The 19,663-nt window shown below is 42.7% G+C and overlaps 1 protein-coding gene across 1 annotated transcript in view; it reads left to right on the top strand.

Moving 5' to 3' along the window:
• The first annotated feature begins 15,699 nt into the window (after positions 1–15,699).
• Positions 15,700–19,663, top strand: part of robo1 (roundabout, axon guidance receptor, homolog 1 (Drosophila)) — a 306,786-nt gene continuing 302,822 nt past the window's right edge. Inside the window, exon 1 of the mRNA XM_027280234.1 lies at positions 15,700–15,836. The gene's annotated coding sequence lies outside the window, so the exon portion shown is untranslated. The remainder of the gene's footprint in view (positions 15,837–19,663) is intronic.

The following is a 19,663-nucleotide window of genomic DNA, read 5'->3' as shown; positions in this document are numbered from 1 at the left end:
TTCTTTGGTTTCAGGTCGCGGAGGCGCCGACGTTTTTTCATTTTCCATTAATGGCTTTATCTGCCATTCCCAGCTTTTCCATTAAAATGTAAAAGAAGCCGCGTATAACCTGTCTGGGCTTGTTGCATATGCATTAGCCCCGCTGACACTGGTTTTACCATATGTATTGACACAGCAGCCGCTGCAGTGCATGAACTCAAACGCAAACCTCCCCCCTCCTCCCTCGAGTCACCTGTTCAGCTCATATCAGCTCTGCTGCCCCCACCTGGTGAGTTCAAAAGGATCAGGAGGGGCTGCTTATTGTTTCCCTGAGAGATGGCTCTCTGAGATGAAAGGTGCACATCAAGTGGGATCCGCGGCAGCCGCAGACTGGTAATAATTGGCTTCAACATCTCCGCACAAATATCAGGACTGCCCTGCCAGCGGGACTTCCACAGCAGTGGGACAGATCAAGGCTGCGGCTGTAATCGCTGCCTTTTGAAGAGAGAGAGAGAGAGAGACGAGGACCTTTTGTGCTCGGTGCCTTATTGACTTCTGTTTGTATAAATTAAACGTATCAAAGTCCACTCCTATAGTCTGTCCTGTTACATCAAGAGTGTTCAACGTGTATTTTAAACACAAATGACAGCTTCTTCTTTTTTTCAATCCACTGCAAATATATTGCAGAGACTTAAAAAAAAAGTGTGTGTGTGGATCTGTAGCATCTCCGACAGATTAAAGCTCATTCACACACAGTTTAGTTTAGGCTCACCTAGTGCAACAGCCCTGCAATAAATCAAACATTTAGTGTGTGTTGGAACTGAAATGTAACTTTTTGATATTTTCTACCTACAGACATCAGATGTAAAAAAAAAATAATTTGCATCTCATGGACGGGTTTAAACCGTTATTTTTCAGTTTTTATTGTACATGTGAATGTGAGTTCAGGGTTTACTGTAGATGAGGCGGGTAATGTTCGTTTGTTAATGACCCGTCCTTTTATATGAAAAATGTTTTCATTTAAAAAAAAAAAATCTACCAAGGTTTAGAACGATGGTACATAACAGCATTTCTCCTTCAGATAAGGTCTCGATGATTGCAACACACTTCATTTGTCTCTCTTATTCTTTTATCTCCACATAATTATTGGTCTTTTTTTTCTTACTGCTTTAACTATTTGTTGACGTTGATGAAAAGTTTGATTACTTTCCAGGGCACACAAACCTTTCCTGGTAGTTCAGTATGATGATTTCTCGTATACTAACTGTTTTTTGCTTTTGTGTTTTAGCTGTTTATTGAGCGTCATGATCATCTTAGGTGGCTGCAGTGTGTGCTGCTGTTAAATTGTTCTATACCGAGAGGTGTTTCTAATATTTCATCCACCTCTGTTATATCCGTAGGCGGAGACAAATCCTGCGTGAAGGTGCGATTCATCGTAGGACTGTTTTATTAAAGGTGTGGGTGTGTTCTTTCCTCATACCAGAAGCATACAGAGCTTTGTGCGTATAGCTTGGATTATGAATGTGTGGTGGTGGCATGTTTACAGCTTCCCATGTCCTGAATCCTTTCGTCGCCTCTGGATTCGGATGCTTGTTATTGTGCTGCAGCCTGTGTGTGTGTGTCCGTGTATCTCTGAAGCCACATTTATGCACTCTGCTTTTTGCCGTGTGTCAATCACAATTTACATAGGTCGGCTCATGGAGAAACTAATCACAATTATAATTATTCCTATAGCCTAATTATGCATATGACATTTGTTTAATGGAGATTTATTTTGAGTAATGAATGTGTAGTCTTGTGGAACATTGCTTTTCCCTCTCAGTGTGGAGGAGAGGACTCCTCTGCCGGGCTCTTCAATCTAATCACCAATCTCAGCCTAGATAAAAGGAGCTCCATCTTCAACCTGGTATCAAGGTCTGAGAGAGATGATGGAAATCCCTGTAGGGCGATTTCTGATTGGTTCATATTGCAAGAATACACCTCTTTGAACAAGGATTCTCATATCCTCTGCAGCCTTTATTTCAACAGCCATTATGATTTCTGCTTTTTTTGGGGGGGTTTGTTTATTTGTCGGGGTTCTGCAGAGATCTGAGCTTCCTCTTCTTCAGTGAGTGCTGAGCTTTTGGTCCAGGCCACGGCAAATCCAACACCACGACCACAAAAGATGTGCGAGGGCACGATGGTCGAATTAGCTGCAAAGAAAAACCAAAGAATGTGATAATACTTTACATGCTGCCACTGTAGAGAGCGTTATAAGAAACCCCTGCTTCCACAATCCTATAAAATTGCAAGATGCATTAAAAAACATGGAAACGATGACAGGTAATACAAGACACAAATGTTGGTACGGTCTCTATTAACACCCCGAGGCATTCATTTGGGGATTAAGCGGTCTAATCTGAAATTGTTCAGTAATTCATTCTCTCCCAAATAACACAGTGATTGCTTTGCCAGTGGGAGCAGCCAGCAGCCCACTGGTGTCTGGGTAATCGTTTCTCCGGTGGTCCTCGAGCGATTCCAGCATCTCAGCAGTGGTAAAGTAGCAGTTCACTACACACATGCCACCAGTCTGAGACGAGGCACTGTCTTCATTGACTCTGCTGTTCTGTAGCACGCGACGGGTGATGACGTGTGACAGTGTTATCCCGAACCATAACCTAAACCAGGTCCCGAATGTTGGATCACTTCAGCGCACAATCAGAGCGGCATATTCATCGTTTCTTGTACAAAAAAGACGTATTACAGTACAAACAATGTAATAATACAGGTTCAAATCCTGCGTTACATCTTATGCTTCTAGTCGAAGTTGTTATAAAAATTAGGATTTATACTGGGGTTCAGATGTTTTAACTCATATAATGTGTGTTTCCTGTCTTTTGCATGTCTCGTGCACTTCCCTTATTTGGACTGTGTTTTGCTGAGGATGGCAGGGAGAGATATCAGTAGGTCAAGGACAGGAGAGACAAGGACGTGAGACACAGGCCTGAGAAGTGTCATTTTGATACATAATGTTCATTGCTGAGCAGACTCGACAGTGAGGGAGGTGTCCGAGACAGCCCATTTAAAAAGAAAAGTATAAGAACCAACTGTTAGAGCTCCTCAGGGAGCCTTTTCTCTGTAACCCCTTTTGTGTGTTGCACTGTTAAACGCTCCTTCTTGTACAAGAATAATAAATTCAACTCATGTTTTTCTTTAAAAATTCCTGTAACAGAAGTAAAGACCTGGTGAAAGCTAGAGTTATTATTAATGTGTCAAATGTTCCTTTAAAACCTTAAAACTGTATTTTTATTTCACTTTATACCCATCAGATCTTGCTTTGAGAGCAAAAGAGCATGAATGTATAGATGGTGACCATGAATGGAACTGGAAACCTTTTGTATAGATGTTATTGGTAGCAGAAAAAGCCAAAGAAAGCAGAGTATAAATGTGCTTTTGCACAGATTTTGCTGTCACCTTGAATACCTGGTTACCTGGTGGCCTTAATTTAAAAGAAGAAGAAAAAAAAACCTTTTGACAAATATTTCATTGATGTACCCACGTTACCTCTGATTTCATCAAGATTGGAAATGCCGCCAAGATCTCGATATGACTCACTGACAAAGTCTTTTTGCTCCAAGACAAATATACTTCTCTGGTGCACCTTGGCCGCCTCTCTCGCACCTCTAATCAGTCATTTCTATTAAAATTTGTCAAATTCCATAACAGAGTAATTGCAATGAAGAATAGCAACTGTCGAATCGGAAAAGAACGGCACTCACGAGAATCCTTAATCATCAAACTTGAGATGACAGACAGCCAATTCATATTCATGCCGTGCGATGATTAGAGTTTGTCGGGCTGTAATGTTCAATGATTGGAGTTGGTGCAAAGTGACATGTCTCATTATACGTGAGGATGAAACAAAGGATGTTAGAGGGCGTGTCTTCATTTTCAGATTGTCAAATAATAAACTGTTTCACACTGATCTTCTGAGGTCTAAGAGGAGACGATTGATACCACTCTCATGTTCGTACGCTAAGATCTACAGCAGCAGACTATTAGCTGAAGGTAACAAGATCTGCCCACCAGCAGCTCTAAAGCTCACAAACTAACCAGTTGCATGTTTTTTTAAATAATAGTATAGCAGCCTAATCTTCTGAAAAACTACATTTATTTTCATGTATTAAACAAATGAAATCAAATGCATGATTAATTAGTGAGCTTTAAACCGGCTTTGTGATACTCCTGTAGCTGCTGCAGGTAACACTTAAACGTAGAAGTATAAATGAAGCTTAAAGCAACACTGCGTGAAATACCAGTTTAATGATGCTACATTCACTTGTAACCAGGTGAATGGTGTCTGCCATTCCCACTCTGAGCCCTGTATGCCTGTTCCTGCACTGTGTAACCTTTTACTGAGGGGTACGATCACCCACAAGAAGTACTGTACACTGATTTTGCTAAAACTAGAGTTCTCACTCTAGTAGGTTCTCTTCCTCCCACAGTCCAAAAACATGCACTTAATAGGTTTATTAGTGACTCTGGTGTTTGTCTCTATGTGCCCTGTGATGAACTGGTGACTTGTCCAGGTTGTACCTCATCTCTTGCCCTAGGTCAGCCGGGTTAGGCTCCTGCCCCAATCATGACCCGGATAAGGAAAAAGTGGTTACAGATAATGGATGGATCATATTTTACGTCAGCCACAACTAACAGAGTTCCCTGACAGTAAACTGCTACAAACTGTAGCTGCTGTTAGCTGATGTCAGCCCAGTTTGTTAACTGGGCTGCTATGTCTTGTGTTATTGCACTTGCTTGATGTTTTGGCCGTTCTTGATAATAAATAAATCATAAATAATGTAATCATAACCACATGCACAGCTGTTCATATTCCAACAGTGGTATTAAAATACCATTTTCTATGTAGTGTTGCTTCAAGAGGTGTTATTAAGTTGAGTCAAGCTAGCAGTTTCCGGCTTTTAAACGTTTTGGTTGTACCAAGCAGACAGACGGGGGAGTGTTGGCATTAAAGAGAAAAGGGGTAATTCACAAAATATATAAAAAAAAGATCCTTTAACTCTCTGTAGCTCCGTGTTGTGTGGTTGTCTCATGCAGATATAAAACAGCTGATTGTCTTACAGGTGTTATGATTAAAAGTAAGATTAATTCATCTGCAGACAAGTCTCTCTAAGAAGACAACAACTCCCCAGTTCTGGTCTCTGGCGAATCTCTCCACAGACCTCCACCAATCTGACGGACCAAACCCTCCCAAGGCATACTGCAGCAAATTGCATCGTTACTTTGCAAATTTGTTCAAGCAATCAACTCAATCTCACTTGGGGTACCGATCTGACAACAGGAATGATTAGAATCCTGGGCGGCTCGCCGCTTGTCACTTGGGACCGAGATGAGAGCGGAATTACAATGAAGCCTGAAATTGCGTGCTATTGTTGCCTCTCTGTGTTTCTGTCCTCTTTCTCCATCCACTCTTTTCCTCGTGTCCACGTCTGTCCCCTCTATTCTACCCTTTGGAGATGTGGTAACAAGGTGTGACTGTTAGAGACAAAGCCAAAGGGCAATTGTCGATGAGATGGGAGACTAGAAATAGCTCCTCTGCTTTCTTTATATTACAGAGCCCACCTGCCATCACCAGAGTGTAAAAAGCAGTGATTTAAGAGATGAAATATGCAAAGTGTGAAGGGGGAATGTGATGGAGGATTACACTTGATGGCCTTTAATGTAGTTGCGGTGGACAGGGAGAGCTTTAAAAGAGGCATACGTACTCCATCACAGCATATCTTCGCGAGGAATTTGGGCAAAAAAGAGCCAGCTTAGTCGAGCTCCCTTTAGGTTTGGACAAAATACATTAAAATGACCTCGGGAATTGTGGCGAAATGCAGAGGGCAGAGGCAGGCGGCGCTCAACTTGCTTTATATTTATCAGTTTCTCGTCACATGTTGCCTTCGAGTGAAGGGTTTCGGGGGGGTGAAATGACCTGATGGGAGCTGAGGGGAGGAGAAGCAGGCTGTTGATTCTCATTTCACCGTTCCCATCTCCCAGCAGGATTGTCTGCGACATAGATAAATACTGCCAGCACTGCGATTTATAAGCTGTGCGGCAGACACAATTTCACCCATTACCTGACTGACTCAAAAGTCCAACACGCTTGAGTCGCCTGCATACAGAGTGCCGTGATTTCAACTGCTTTCACCATTCTCACCCCCCCTCTCCTCTGCCTTTCATCACACAAGCAAAGAGACAAGGGAAATCTCAAACCCGAACTCTAACAGTGACGTGCTTTGTGGGAAAATTATTATGTTTCATTTGTTAGTCTTTGTTGTGACTGTGTGGGTAATCTCGAGCCGCCTTACTTTCTAGTCAGGCTATACTTACCGTAATAACAGTTTTTGTGTGACTTTGATTATCCAATCAATGCCAAACAGGTCTTAAAGTCAGCCGCTTTGCTTCTGTTACAGTCGTCGTCGGAGTCAGACCGCAGATGGCCACGCTCGCATTTCCAGTCTCATTCGGAGAGAGCAGAAAGAGGGATGAGAAGCGAAACATACAAAATGATTCTCTCTGTCCAAAGTCAATGTTAAAATGACAAAAAAAAGCAGGACTTTGACTTCAACAGCAATCGGGCTGAAAACAATTTAACAATTTATGACCCCAAAGGCAACTCGATTATCTCTTCATGGTCGAGCTGAAGGGTCGCTTCACCCAGCGTCTCATCCTGCAGATAGTTTTGGTTTTATCTGCTAAGGCTGTGAGATATGTGCCACGCTTCCACGTCTGCCGGTTGTAAAACACCTCACCGTAGACTAAACTATGACCAGCTCTTAATCCGCAGATCTCTAAATGCATCTTGAATGATCTCTATTTAATTATGTTCATTGATTCTGAATACATTGACCCAGACGGGTCATGGTTGACTCGGCACTCGTGTCTAAGGTCACCGTTGAGCACCGCCTGCACAACTTTAAAAGATAAGGCCGTACTCGTACTGGTTAAATGACTTGTTAAGCTGTTCATACTTCATTACAGATGTGGACGCAGACAGCTGCAGACTTGTGCATGAACAGCAGACATGTTGCTATACATCTACATCTACAGCTGTGTACATGCGTCCTTGTGTATTTGTCTGAACAACAGGAAACATTTGTTGCGGGTACAAACATGAATTGGCCTTCAGGTTTATGGATTTAATTACTGCTAAGTCTTATGGTTGTACCAGCTGCCAACAGGTCTCTGCCGAGCTCTGCCAAGAAAGTTTATCATTGGTGTCTGCCCTCTAGATTGTCACTGTTTCGGTTTTGTAATTCATGTCTGTAACTTTGCTTCCTGCTGTTGTTGCCAGTTTTGTTAGTGTGTTCCACCTTGATCAGTTTCACCTGTGTCTCCTTTTTTTGCCTTCACTTGTGTATTTCATCTCAGTGTTTCTTGTCTTCAGTGACAGTTCATGTGACAGTTAGTGTGTGACCTTAGTTTCACCTGCTGTCCCTCATAGTTATTTAGTTCCTGTGTTTCCTTTGTTTCTCTGTCTGTCTGTTCCGTGTCTGATTTGTCTGTTTGGGTCCAGGCCCACTCCTGAAGCCTTCCTTCGTGCCAGCCCGTCTTCGTTCTACATTGGAGCATTTCAGACATTCTTAGTTTGTTTTTTTATTCCAGTCTGGTTTTGACGACTTCTGTGTTTTCTTGAAACTTGCATGTTTTATTTTTGGTTTGTTTACTTGTTTGGACCGTTTTTCCTGGTTCGGAACCAAACCTGCCTGACACCCAGAGCTTTTATAAATTCACTTTTGCTAAATAAACCTTTGATTTGCACCAGCTCAGCCACTGAATCTGCATCTCGCTCATATTATTCCTGGTTACCTTGCTTGAATGATCACATATATGTTCATTGGCCCTAAAAACCACTAAAACACATCCTGCTGCTGTAATTCAATCATCCCTATTTACTCCTGTTTGAATAGTGGTTACTTAAAATGACAGCATCCAGCTAAAAATTGTTTTTCAAACATGCAGTGTGAATTATTATATTTGGATCTTTTTAATGAGATGTGTTGACAATAAAAGAGTTACCCTGGCTGCACTGTTTGTTCATAATAATCCTGGTTGTAAATTTCAGCTAAAGATAGCCACGTATGAGTGACTTATAAGCATGTTGGCTCTCATTTATCCAGTATAGCAGTAATAAAACTGCTCAAATGAAATAGTGGAGTGAAAATAAATATTAATTTAAATCCTATTTGAAGGACTTTTATTTCTCTAGCAGATCACTGTTAGCATCATTCCTATAAAAAAGCTTTAGAGACGATGTTTGACATCAGATCTGGTACCAAAAACAGCAAACAGGCTCTTTTCTTTCTTATTTTTTTTTCCTGAACTTGAAGCTATTTTCTTTCCAGTTGTATTAAATACCACCAGCTTTCCTCCCCATTCTCATTCAAAGTCAAATTACTCCTTCAAGGCCTGCCAGTAATATGGGTTAATTGTTCTGGATGGCTGGATCACTTCCAAGCAGTTCATCCAATTTCCATTTAAATTGAGCTATCGGAGCGTGACATGGGCGACGCTTGGCTCGGCGCTGTTGCAGACAGGCGACACCAGTGCACCGCTGGCTGGGAAACCTGTTTACAGGTCATACTAGAGACTCTCAAGTAGCTCGCAGCAAATGAAATGCAAGAACACACCTTGCTGGTTCCCTCAATAGGGCTTTAAGAGGGAGCAGAGAGAGAGAGCCTCGTATAATCAAACCGGTCAAGTGTACATACATTGCTATATAGTCACTCTCCCGGCTGTGGCTCCTATTGTGGCAACAATAGAGGTGCACGGTGCCCCTGATTTCTTTCTTCACCTTTCGCTCTGTGGTGATTCTTCTTCGTCTTCCTCTGTTTAGCTCTTAAAATTGAAATTTTGTTTCCACCGCCTGCTGCAGGAAACTATCGGACAGATTCGTCGTCAACAGCACACCCCACTGTTCTTAATTTCAGCTGCTGATTTTTTACGGCGTCGTTTTCCTTCTCTCTCATAACACGTGGCCTCTGATGAGCTCTGATTATTTCCTCCCACTGCTATTGTCATACACATCTTTGTTTTGTTTAACTGTGTGTAAAAAAATCAAGGCGACGTGTTTCATTTCAACAACGTGAATAAATCTTGTCGTGCTGATGAACATTAAAAACTTTCTTTTAAATATTGGAGGTAGAATTCATCAAACAAACCCTTTTGTACTGACTGTACATTAACACGAGAGATAGCGGAGTCTCAAATCACAAAATTCGATGTGCCGTGAAATAAAATCAACAAAAAACATGGACAGTAGAGGGTGGTAATACGACATTTAATTGGCTGCAATCTGCAGTTTAACAAGACGACGAAAGAAGACTTTAGAAATCGACTCCAAAACAAGAAAATAATTGAAGAAATAAAATCAGAGAAGAAACAGTGTGTTCTCTAAAAAAACCCAAAAGGTTCAACAAAACCGAGACTGAGACTTGTTTTCCAACAATCAATGCATGAAAAAATATTCCAATTTTTAAAAAAACAAACATTTCATCTCCTTTCCTAATTTGCACCTTTTGTCCTCCTTCCAAAACAAAGAGAAATAACAAAAAAGAGTAAAGACATCATCAGTCACTACTTGAAAAATGAGTTAAATCTTTTTCATCTCGTAACAGACAGGATATTTTTTTCTTTTAAATGTTTGAAGAGTTTTTGGAAAGACCTTCAGAAAATCATCCAGCTTTGTTAAATGACCTTCTGGGTTTATTTATTCAGAGAATCAGACTCTTACCTCGGCCTGTCGAGCATTCTTACTTAGTTTTTCTAAAAAAAATAAATAAAAAGAGGGTTCAAAGTTTGACTGAAAGGGTTCCAAATAATAGCGCTCCCTCTTCGTCTCTTAGCTTTGTGACTTGTGTGTAATGGTAATACATGAGAGGCTGAAGCTGTGGCTAACCCAGCGTCCTGCCTCTCTTTGCTTCCACACATCACATCACAAAGGCGGGCCCCTGTGCTCCGTCGATCAGCTCGGATCGGCTTGCATCAGTCAAACCAGCCCAACTTCTCATAAAACACCACACCAATTCTGTATCATCGATTCGTTCTCTTCTAGAAATGGGCCCCGTGTCACTCGTATTGTTTCCAGATCGAAAAGGAGTTAGCCAACATCTGCTGTAAATCATAAACTCCCATTAACCAGAGGGATCCATTCTGCCACCAGACACCGGCTCTCCCTCTCCTTGTCCTGGGTCAAACCATCGTCTTGGTTTCATTTTCTCCGTTTTTTTTTTTTTTTTGCAACCTCAATAGGCCAGACCCTCCATCACTGTCCCCACCATCAGAGGGAGGACTGTGGTATGTGCACACAATGATGTCAGGTACAACATTAAAACGTTTAACCAAGTGGAGGGGCCCCGTGACCCCACGCGCTCACACTATCAGTCAGGTCAGGATGAGAAAATGGAGGTCACATAACACACAAACACATATTATTCTAAGACACTAAATGACGCTGAGAGGGAGGGAGGGTCAAAGCCACTTATGGGCTCATGTTTGACCCATTTCATCTCTGCACGCTTTCCCTTTAATTGAGTTAAAGGGTCAGTTCACCCAAAACAAATAAAAACATTTTCTCACTTACACCTATAGTGCCATCGAGCCATGAAGAAGTCATATTTGCTGAGGTTTTCAGATTTACGTAGCCGCCCCCATGGTCATAGGTTATATATAAATTCACAGCATACTGTATCTATCAGACTTTATCAGAGATAAAACTGGATTCCTGAAGAATTAAAGAGCCAGAAAACAAATCCATGAAAAACAAAAGAAAGCAGTGTAGGTAATGACACCCCATGGAATCATATCATAAAAGATAATGGTTTGGTGACACAGTTCAATGAATTAATAATTAAAGCAACAACACAGACTGGAGTATTGACCATTAAATTGAAGCAACCGTTTAGTAGAATGAGCTTATTTAGTCACATTGGTGAGAAAATCAATATTACTCATCTTTGAGAGTTAACATAGAAACATATCATCATATATTGCTTGTTGGAAGTCTTCTGTCTTTATGGCTGAAGCCTTAAGGTTGAATGTAAGTGCAAATACAGCCAAAGAACAAGATCAATTCAAAAAGGAAGTGGTAGATGAGAGGATTCAGGGCTGGTGGTGGAAGATTTCCAAAAATGAGAGGGGAGGCACAAAACCTTGCAGCATGTCGACCGTAGCGTTTGTTACCGCGATATGGCCTGAGCGATCTGGCGCCGTCTGGGAGGCTGAGCCGGTCTGAAATACTGCAGGGACTGACTGCTGGTTGACAGGGAACAGGTGGTGAGGTGATCTGGCAGGTGAGAGGAAAAACCCAGGACCACACCCAGAAACACACACGACACAGAGAGAGACGGAAACACAAGGAAAGGGAACACATCCATCCATTTTCTATAACTGCTTATGCTCATCAGCGTCACGGGGGGCAGGACCCGATGAAGTGACCCTTTCAGAGATTGCAAATAGGTTCAGAGATGTCGGTGGGAATGAGAGAGAGTGATTGAATTTCTTTGTGGTTCAAGCGTTTTTGTTTTTTTTGTAATTGTGTGAAAATACACAGAACGCATTGACACGCGCTACATAAATGTTTTGTGTCCTCGACACACTATAATGTCTGTTTGTGTACGATTTCATGCACCACCAGTCAGCCTGTGAGAGGCTAATTTTGAACCAGACTCAGGTCTCCCACATTAGCAGTTCCCCTTGAGCTGCCCTTGACTTGAACGCGCCGAGCCCGAGGCGCTGGGCTGAGGGCTGGGCCCCCCCACCCCCCTCAGGGCTCCCTTCCCCCCAAGGACACTCGGCAGGTTGCCTGCATGTCTGCCTGTGTGGAAAAAAAAATACATGTCCAGATACTTCTATTGTTCTACGCTCTGATCTTCACACAGGTTGCTAAAACAAAGCCCTCTTATTAATATTTATAGCTTCTCTGATGGGACAGGATCAATGGAGAGAAGAGAAAGAGGGGAGAGAGTGTGCCTGAATAATCATCATCCATCTACTTCCAGCCCTCTCTCTCTCTCTCCTCTCTCCGTCTCTCTGAAGTAGAAGTGATGTTTTAGAGAGGAATTCAGCGTGTGAGCGAGAGATGGAAATTTGGTGCGATAGCCGAGAGGAATGGTTGTATCCGCGCTCGCACACGAGGGCTCATTTCTGCTTTTGCGGCGTGGCCGGCCGTCACCTTGACAGGGATGGTACTGAGTTATTTTTGCTCCATTTTTTCCTTTACATTAATATCCAAATAAAGCGATACAGCACTCACTGTCTCCCCGCTCGCCTTCACCACGTATATCCATCTGTACTGACATCTGCTTGAGTCCTCTGCGTATTTTACTTCGTCCTGTTGACTTTCATTTGCCATTATTCCTTCTCTTTCCCCCCCAGCTGAAGATGTGTGGGAGAGCGTTGGATTTGTAACAGACTCCCGGTGTCTTCATTGGCAGGCCCAGCATGGTGGATCTCCAAGATGAAAGTCTGACAGCCTGAGTCAGTCTGCTCTGCGTCTTCAGTAGGTGGGCAAGCTGCCCAGTGCTCAGTAAGCGAATTAGGTGGGCAGCACGCCCAACCCTGCCCCTCTTGACTGACAGTGGCCCTGCCGAGCGGTCTTTAACTGCACAAGGAGAAAGTTATTAATCAGATGTGTTTGCTCCTTGCAGCTTTTCCTGCAGAGGAGGAGGAGGAGGCAGTGGAGGTGGAGGTGGTGGTGGTGGGGGGGTAGACCTGGCGTGGTGATGAATGCCCTCACTTCTACGTGTTTCAAAGTACAGTTTATCCATGAGGAATGGAGCAGCTTGTACATGGGCAGAGGGGAAATTGCCTTTTCCTTTGACCTGCAGCCAGGGGTGAGGAAGTGAATGGAAAGCGATATGAGAGTGTCTGCCCTCTGAGGTGATGAATACGGTGCAAATTAGAGGAAGAAGCCTTTCAATCTCGAGCGCTTTGGCTTTTCCCATTCTTACCGCTCCAAATTGTTTTCTGTCTTCTTTCCCGCCTGCCTCGTTTTTTTGTTAATCCCTCCTTCTTCCATTTTTATATCTTCCCCTCCGCCTCCGTCCTTTTGCGGCACTGCAGGCAGGGATCTGGGGGTGGGGGGGGGGCGTGTTGCGGGTTGACAGGTTGAGCTCTGGGAGGTCGAGAGGGCAAGGGCAGCATTCGCAGACTGTGGGACAGAAAGCTGAGACAGCACGGCCTTCGGTGAAGAACACAGTGTGCAGCAGGAATCGAGAGGCCGTGTGGAGTCACAGGGAGGCGTGACCTTGAAAAAGAAAATCAACACGAATCCATCGAGGGTGTGTGGACGTGGGGCTCTCGGGCCCCGGTGCCCTACGAACGTGTGCACTCATTGGCATATGGTGTTTTGCTCGAAATGGATTAGACGGAGCCCCTCATGAATCCTTGTGAAAGCCCGGGATATTGCAGTGCACCGCTGAGAGATAAACAAATTAGTGTTTTTTCATGTCTGCCTTTAATTGATATTCATGAATGCAGTATTTCATATGCAACAAAAAAGATTCAATGCTTAGAATTAAATTTTGATTATTAATTACTACAACAATCCAGTGGATAAATACTGTATGTAAATACTCGTGTGTGTGTGTGTGTGTGTGAGCCATAATCTCCCGTTTTTTATCCCGCAGCTGTGACGGTGTGTGTATGCGTGTGTGTAGTTTATACAAATGCTCAGAATAATACTGCAAAAGCTACACAAAGTATCAAACACAAAGCCTGTGGGACATGAATCTTTGAATCATACGTGAGTGGAATAACAACGTCGTACTATCTAAGAGGAGACTGATGGACTGCTTTAAGAATACATGCGATTCCAACTGGACTCAATCTTTATTTGGAGCCGGTCCTGCTGGATTGACACGTAAACTGACCTAAGGAGAAAGACCTGGCTCTCTTCTTCTTCTTTAAAACCACTTTGTAGTTAAAAATATTCCACACAGAGCTCGAGTTTCTGAGGAACTACTTGAGCTCTATTTATATGCTGTGTGCATATTAAACAGTCTTCCTCTAATATGGGAAATTTAGGAAAAGCTCCTTTAAGGTGCATCCAAAAAACCTTCAATCCTCTCACAGAGCTTTTTGGCAGGTAACACCTGACATTGGCTGCTGGTTCACATCCACAGGGCTCCAGGTTTAAAGTCTGTGTAAAGGCAATTCCATGTTTTCTTTCAAAACACATTAAATATGTTGGAAAATAGTTGCTGAAAACATGTGAAAATACTTTGAACGATGTATTACTGAAATGTGGAGTTAAGAGGTTCAAACTGTTTTCAGTCCAGGATTTTGTGGGCGGTCCTAAAACGAGTACAGGTATAGAAGTTAGTCAGCGGTGCCAATTTAGCAAAATGCTAGTGGGATGCATAAAAAAGATAAAAATAAACGGTTGGAGAGTAGCTGCTGATTTACTGACTCCGAGTCAGATTGTGGTTCTGGTGGCTCAAACATATCAATAATACTGCTAGCTGTGCTTGTTACAGTCCTAAAACGAGATCGCGTGACGTCACGTGGTCATCATTAACATAAAATTTGCATATTGTGCACAGTCCTGGAGCCGAGAATACTGCTCATTTTTACCTGATTTCATAAACTTGTTATTTCCGATCATTCAAATTTGGCTGGGTCAATTTATTTTGACTTTACGCAGACTTTAAATTCAGCCAGAGTGCCAGATTTCACACATATGTGAGTTTGGATTGTGCACTAATAAAAACTGTTGTTAAAGACAGTCTGTTTCATCCTGCAGCATACTGCATATTTAATGAATGAAGTGTTGCAAACTCCATCTACTTAAAGGGAATCACTCACATCCATTATCAGTTATCTATAAGCTCTTACCCAGGTGGCAGGAGCTGACGAGGCGGAGCACAGGTACGGGTCACCAGTTCAGTGCTGACACGTAGAGACAAACTACTTTTCCTTTAGAGTCACCAATTAACCTGTTAACCTGCATGTCTGTGGACTGTGGGAGGAAGCCGGAGCACCTGGAGGAAACCCACGCATGTTCTCCACCTCGACACACAACCTTCTCAGTGTGAGGCGACAGTGCTAACCACTACACCGCATTCTGCATGCTCATGTCATTAGTGCAAAAGCTTGTGTTTTATCAGCTGGAAAAAAATAAAGCCATTTCAACTCCTCAAGTTCTGCATAACTTTATTGTTACAGAGAACAAATCCAAAAAACACAGACCTAAACCTCATAACACATAAAACACATCATAAAAACTGGGAACATACAGTTGAATAAAACTTTTTCTTTTACTTGCAGTCAGGTTCTGACCATTTTGAGCTGCTGGTTTGAGTTTCTTTGTTGTTGTTGTTTTCATGTACTGTCCAGCCCTTGCAGCTATTTGCATCAGTTTCTTTGTGTTATCTGAAATAAAATTCAAGAAATGTTCTTCTGGCATACAACACCGCAAACAAAGGGAACCAAAACATCATAAACTTTTAAACACGTTGCTGATTATCTCCCAACAAAATGGGCTCAAATAGTTAAAACATTATTAGTTTGTGCTCACACACTGCTGCCCTCAAGAGGTGTTGTGCATCCCAGTTAGAAAATCAGGAAACTCTGTTTGACCCTCACCAGCCACCATACAACACACCTATCCAGTAGGTGTGCTCACTGTGAGGCTTTCATGGTGTCAGTTAAAGCAGCACATTTCTGTTTAGTTATGATGAGAGTGTATAAATAGACAGAGCAGTTTTCATTTGGAGGATCATTGCTGAGAAAAACATCAACCAACGCCTGAATGGAACAGATTGTTTCCTCTGCACAAAGGAGCCCGTGGAGAGGCCTCGCAAGGTCGTCCTCCAAAAGTAAGTTTGTCTTTTAAAAACTATCTCAGGAAAGTTTCCCAGCCGCCTCGAAACTCTGACACACCTGTGCATGCCTTCAGTTTTAATCAAATACAGAGTGGAGGAGGTTAAGTGGAACGTTTAACAGAGGGCCTCTCCTCGCTGGACTTTTAATGAGGTTTCACTGTTCACTTGGCCAGACTTCTCCTGTTTGGGCCAAGATTGGTTGTTGTGGAGTAAATTCTTTGTTCACATCTTCCAATGAAGGCTGAAAATGATCCGACAGCATGACAGCTACATGCTTACAATGCCTCTCACACATCCGCTGGATGTTTTAATCCTTAAAAAGAAGAAGCGATTAGAGAGATCCATCTTTAAAATGGAAAAGCCTCTTCATATCACGCTGCTTAATCTTTCAATTTTATTAAAGCACTTTGATTATTACGGGGAAATTGATCACTTTTTGGTGCTCTGCTGAGCTGTACAGCTGCCGTAGTGCTCCAGCTAAGTGATGCCACCACAGTGCTTTGTCTACTTAAATGTGTGTCTTTGAGCCCTTGCACATGCAGCAAATTCCCTACAGTATGTTTTAACCCACTCACTAAGTACAGGCCACACTGAGATTGTACACTATCATCAGTCTTGAGGCTGAACTAGGGGTGAACCAGCAGTAATGATGGATTAATTGTCTTGTAGAGCAGCTTCTAGTCATCACAGAACGAGTGTTGTTCATGCTGGGATATTGCTCAGGACAGTGTTTCTCTGTCTGTTATTCTCTAACTACACTGGCTGCAGTGAGAAACGATGTCGAGTCAGGCTCTCCGCTGGGCGACTGCTTCCCTGGGAGATGTCGCTCATTTTCTGAATTGCATATGAATATATGCGCGGGGGGGTTGATGATGATTTATGGTCAGTTGGAAAGCTGCAGCTGTGGCACATACAGTAGAAGTGAACGTATAAAGATGCAGCAGACACTTCTGTGATGACTCTGTGAAGAGCTTTCTGTGATTTTATCACTTTATTAATAATGCTGCCTCTCTTACAAACTGCAGGCACTGTAAATGGGCTTGGGCAGCTTTGTGGTCCTGTTTTAAAGAAGCTGTTTGACATTTGTGTTCATATCTGTTTGCTAAATATAAGCCTACAGCCAAGGAGAGGCTTAGCATTAAGGCGTGCGTCTGTAGGTGTATTATTTACCTTTTCCGTACGTATCTGATAGATATCAAAGTTCCAAAGTAATCTTCTCATCTGACTTTCTGCAAGAAAACAGGTCAAATATTTGCCAAAATGTCACGTCTACATGTGGCACGTCACCATAATGTTGTAGCTTCTTCTTATTTCTATATGAACCAAAAAAAAATGAAGGAACAAAGGAAATGGTGGACATTCAGTTGTGCTGACACACGTACAAATAATACGGCTCCGACAGGCCTTCCATACATCACCAAAATGAATTTCGTCTCATCATTTGCTGAGATTTCCGACCATTCATCTACGTGAGTTATGGCCCCTCTTTGGAAGTGGATCTGTGCTACCTCAACCTTCACCTTACTTGTATGTCTTAAACCTACTGCGTTGTGCTTTTTTTGGTTCTGCCCATCTGAGCGTGTAGTGTAGTGACACATCCGCTGGGACGGCAGACATGAGGTTAAAGCAATTCGCCATGGAGGAAAAACTGGAGTCTGCTTTGGCACCGGTGAAGAATGGGCAGAGACAAGCATGGATACCAGATGGCGGTGAATGTGTAATTACAATTCTCTGGTGCAAAATGAGGCACTGGTGGAATGAAATCTTGTTTCAGATATTCAGCTTTGTTTACTTGGCAGAAGGTTCAGCCGTCATCCTATAGGGGCTTCTTTTGAGGCGCAGGCTTTCTCCTAAAGATGGTCAAATGGTAAAGAAAGACCACTTAGCTCGGTCGGGCTGCAGCGATGTTGGTGTCTGTGTCTGCCAGTGTTTTTGTGGAATGGTAATTACCGGCCTAATCAAAAACAGAATGAAGATGGACAAAGACGGTTGAACTGAATCTAAATAGGATGAGCCTATAATGGCTCCCGAATGGAGAGCCCAGTCTGTGCTCGCCCCAGTGGGATTCACCTGTGATTTAGCCTCCTTACTTTACCGTGTGACGGGGTGGCATTGTGGCATCGCCCCCCCCCTCCTCCCCTGTGACCCTGAATGCTCCCTCTTCCGCAGGAGGCTGCATAATTGTCTAATTAAATGGAGAAACAACAGCCCCAGCATACCTCATTAAAGACATCGCTCCATCAGCTCCCGCCTTTCTATTTCTTTTAAAAAGCTCTCCTCGTCCTGGCAGGAAAGGTCAAACAAAGAGGAGTGTTGGGGATGGTTGTCTGTCCCTCTAGGGTCGAGTTAAACAGTCGTCTCATGACTTTATAGAATAAAAGCTGCTCCGCATTGCTTTCTCATTTTTGAGTATCCGAAGAGAATTGGGCTAACCTGTTGGATCGGCTTTATTGATAACAAGCAAACAGATACAGCGGCACAGCCGAGAAGAGACAATGGAAAATACAATGCAGCGTGCTACGTGCGGAAACAGTGTTAAGTGGTGTGCTTCTGCCCTCCAAATAAAGTGTATGCAGTCATCTTTTTTTGTATTAATGAGGCATGCACCATTGAATAATTTCAACAGATAAATGAGCCAGGTTTGAGCTGCTTATAAATGAGCAAAAAGATTCCCATGTGACTCCTCTCAGTGCTCGGAATACAGTGAAATAATTAAACTGGGAGATTACACCAGCTCAGGCATGTACGGATTTCTATCATGTGGTTTTTAACAGCTTATTTTAACATTTTATAAATCAGAATCAGAAATACTTTAATAATCCCAGGGGGAAATTATTTAAATGTATTTATGTCATCAGAGAAGTTTAGCTCTTTACTTGCCAACGTAGATACAATGTTGCGACGACAACGACAGCTGCTTTTCGTGGTTGGGCATAATCAGCATGTCCACTCCTGTCCTGAAAATACATGTAAATCTATGTGTAAGTCTGTGTGTGTGTGCGTGTGTGTGAGAGAGAGCATAAAGACACAAGCAGCAGTATAAATATCTCTGGCACCTTCATGGTTGTGGTTATAAATGTGTGTTATGTTATGTGTTATTCATCTTCCTCTATCCAGCTGATGCTAAATGTAACCTTTCCAAGTCCAATTATTTATGAAGTCCACCAACAGGGAGACGCTTCCTTTCCCTTTGGTTCCCCCCCACATATATATATATATTTATATATCATAAATATTTGAGAGGATGGATGTTGGGGGTTAACATATGTCCCATCTGAAATGTCATTGTCCCCTCCAGTGGCCAGCACACTGTTGACAAAGCACCAAACAACTTTGTTTTGGCGATGCAAGACTCCATTATGGGTGCTGTTTAATCTCCTGGCCCCCCGACATGAACGCACACACGATCGGTGTGTTCATCCAGGTGTCTCGCACGCTTGAGAGAATCAAAGAAACCAATTTTTGTCGATGCAGAGTTGCTCTGTTACCCTCTCATCAGAATCAAATACTCAGCCTGACATCCAATCTACTCATAATGTTGGACTCTATAGATTTTGTGTCAAGGTCTAAAAGTGGCATCTGGAATTTTGCTGTTGGGTCCTCGGGGGGCGCAAATAATCTTCTCGTTTGGAGTGACAGCTCGAGACAGCAGAGTGTGTTAACCACACTTGAGTAGCTTTTTAAAAAAAAGTGTGTCTGCTGTCTGGAGGGATGTGGATGTGGTCAAAGATTGAAGATAATCAGGTGTCTTTCAGGAGGCATCTCTGAGGGAGACAGGCAGCACAAGTTAGCTTCATGCAGTGATATTATAGTTGAACTCT

Source organism: Larimichthys crocea, chromosome VII (assembly GCF_000972845.2).
Source record: "Larimichthys crocea isolate SSNF chromosome VII, L_crocea_2.0, whole genome shotgun sequence".
NCBI classification, from domain to species: Eukaryota; Metazoa; Chordata; class Actinopteri; family Sciaenidae; genus Larimichthys; species Larimichthys crocea.
This window is presented reverse-complemented; position numbering and strand designations above follow the sequence as displayed.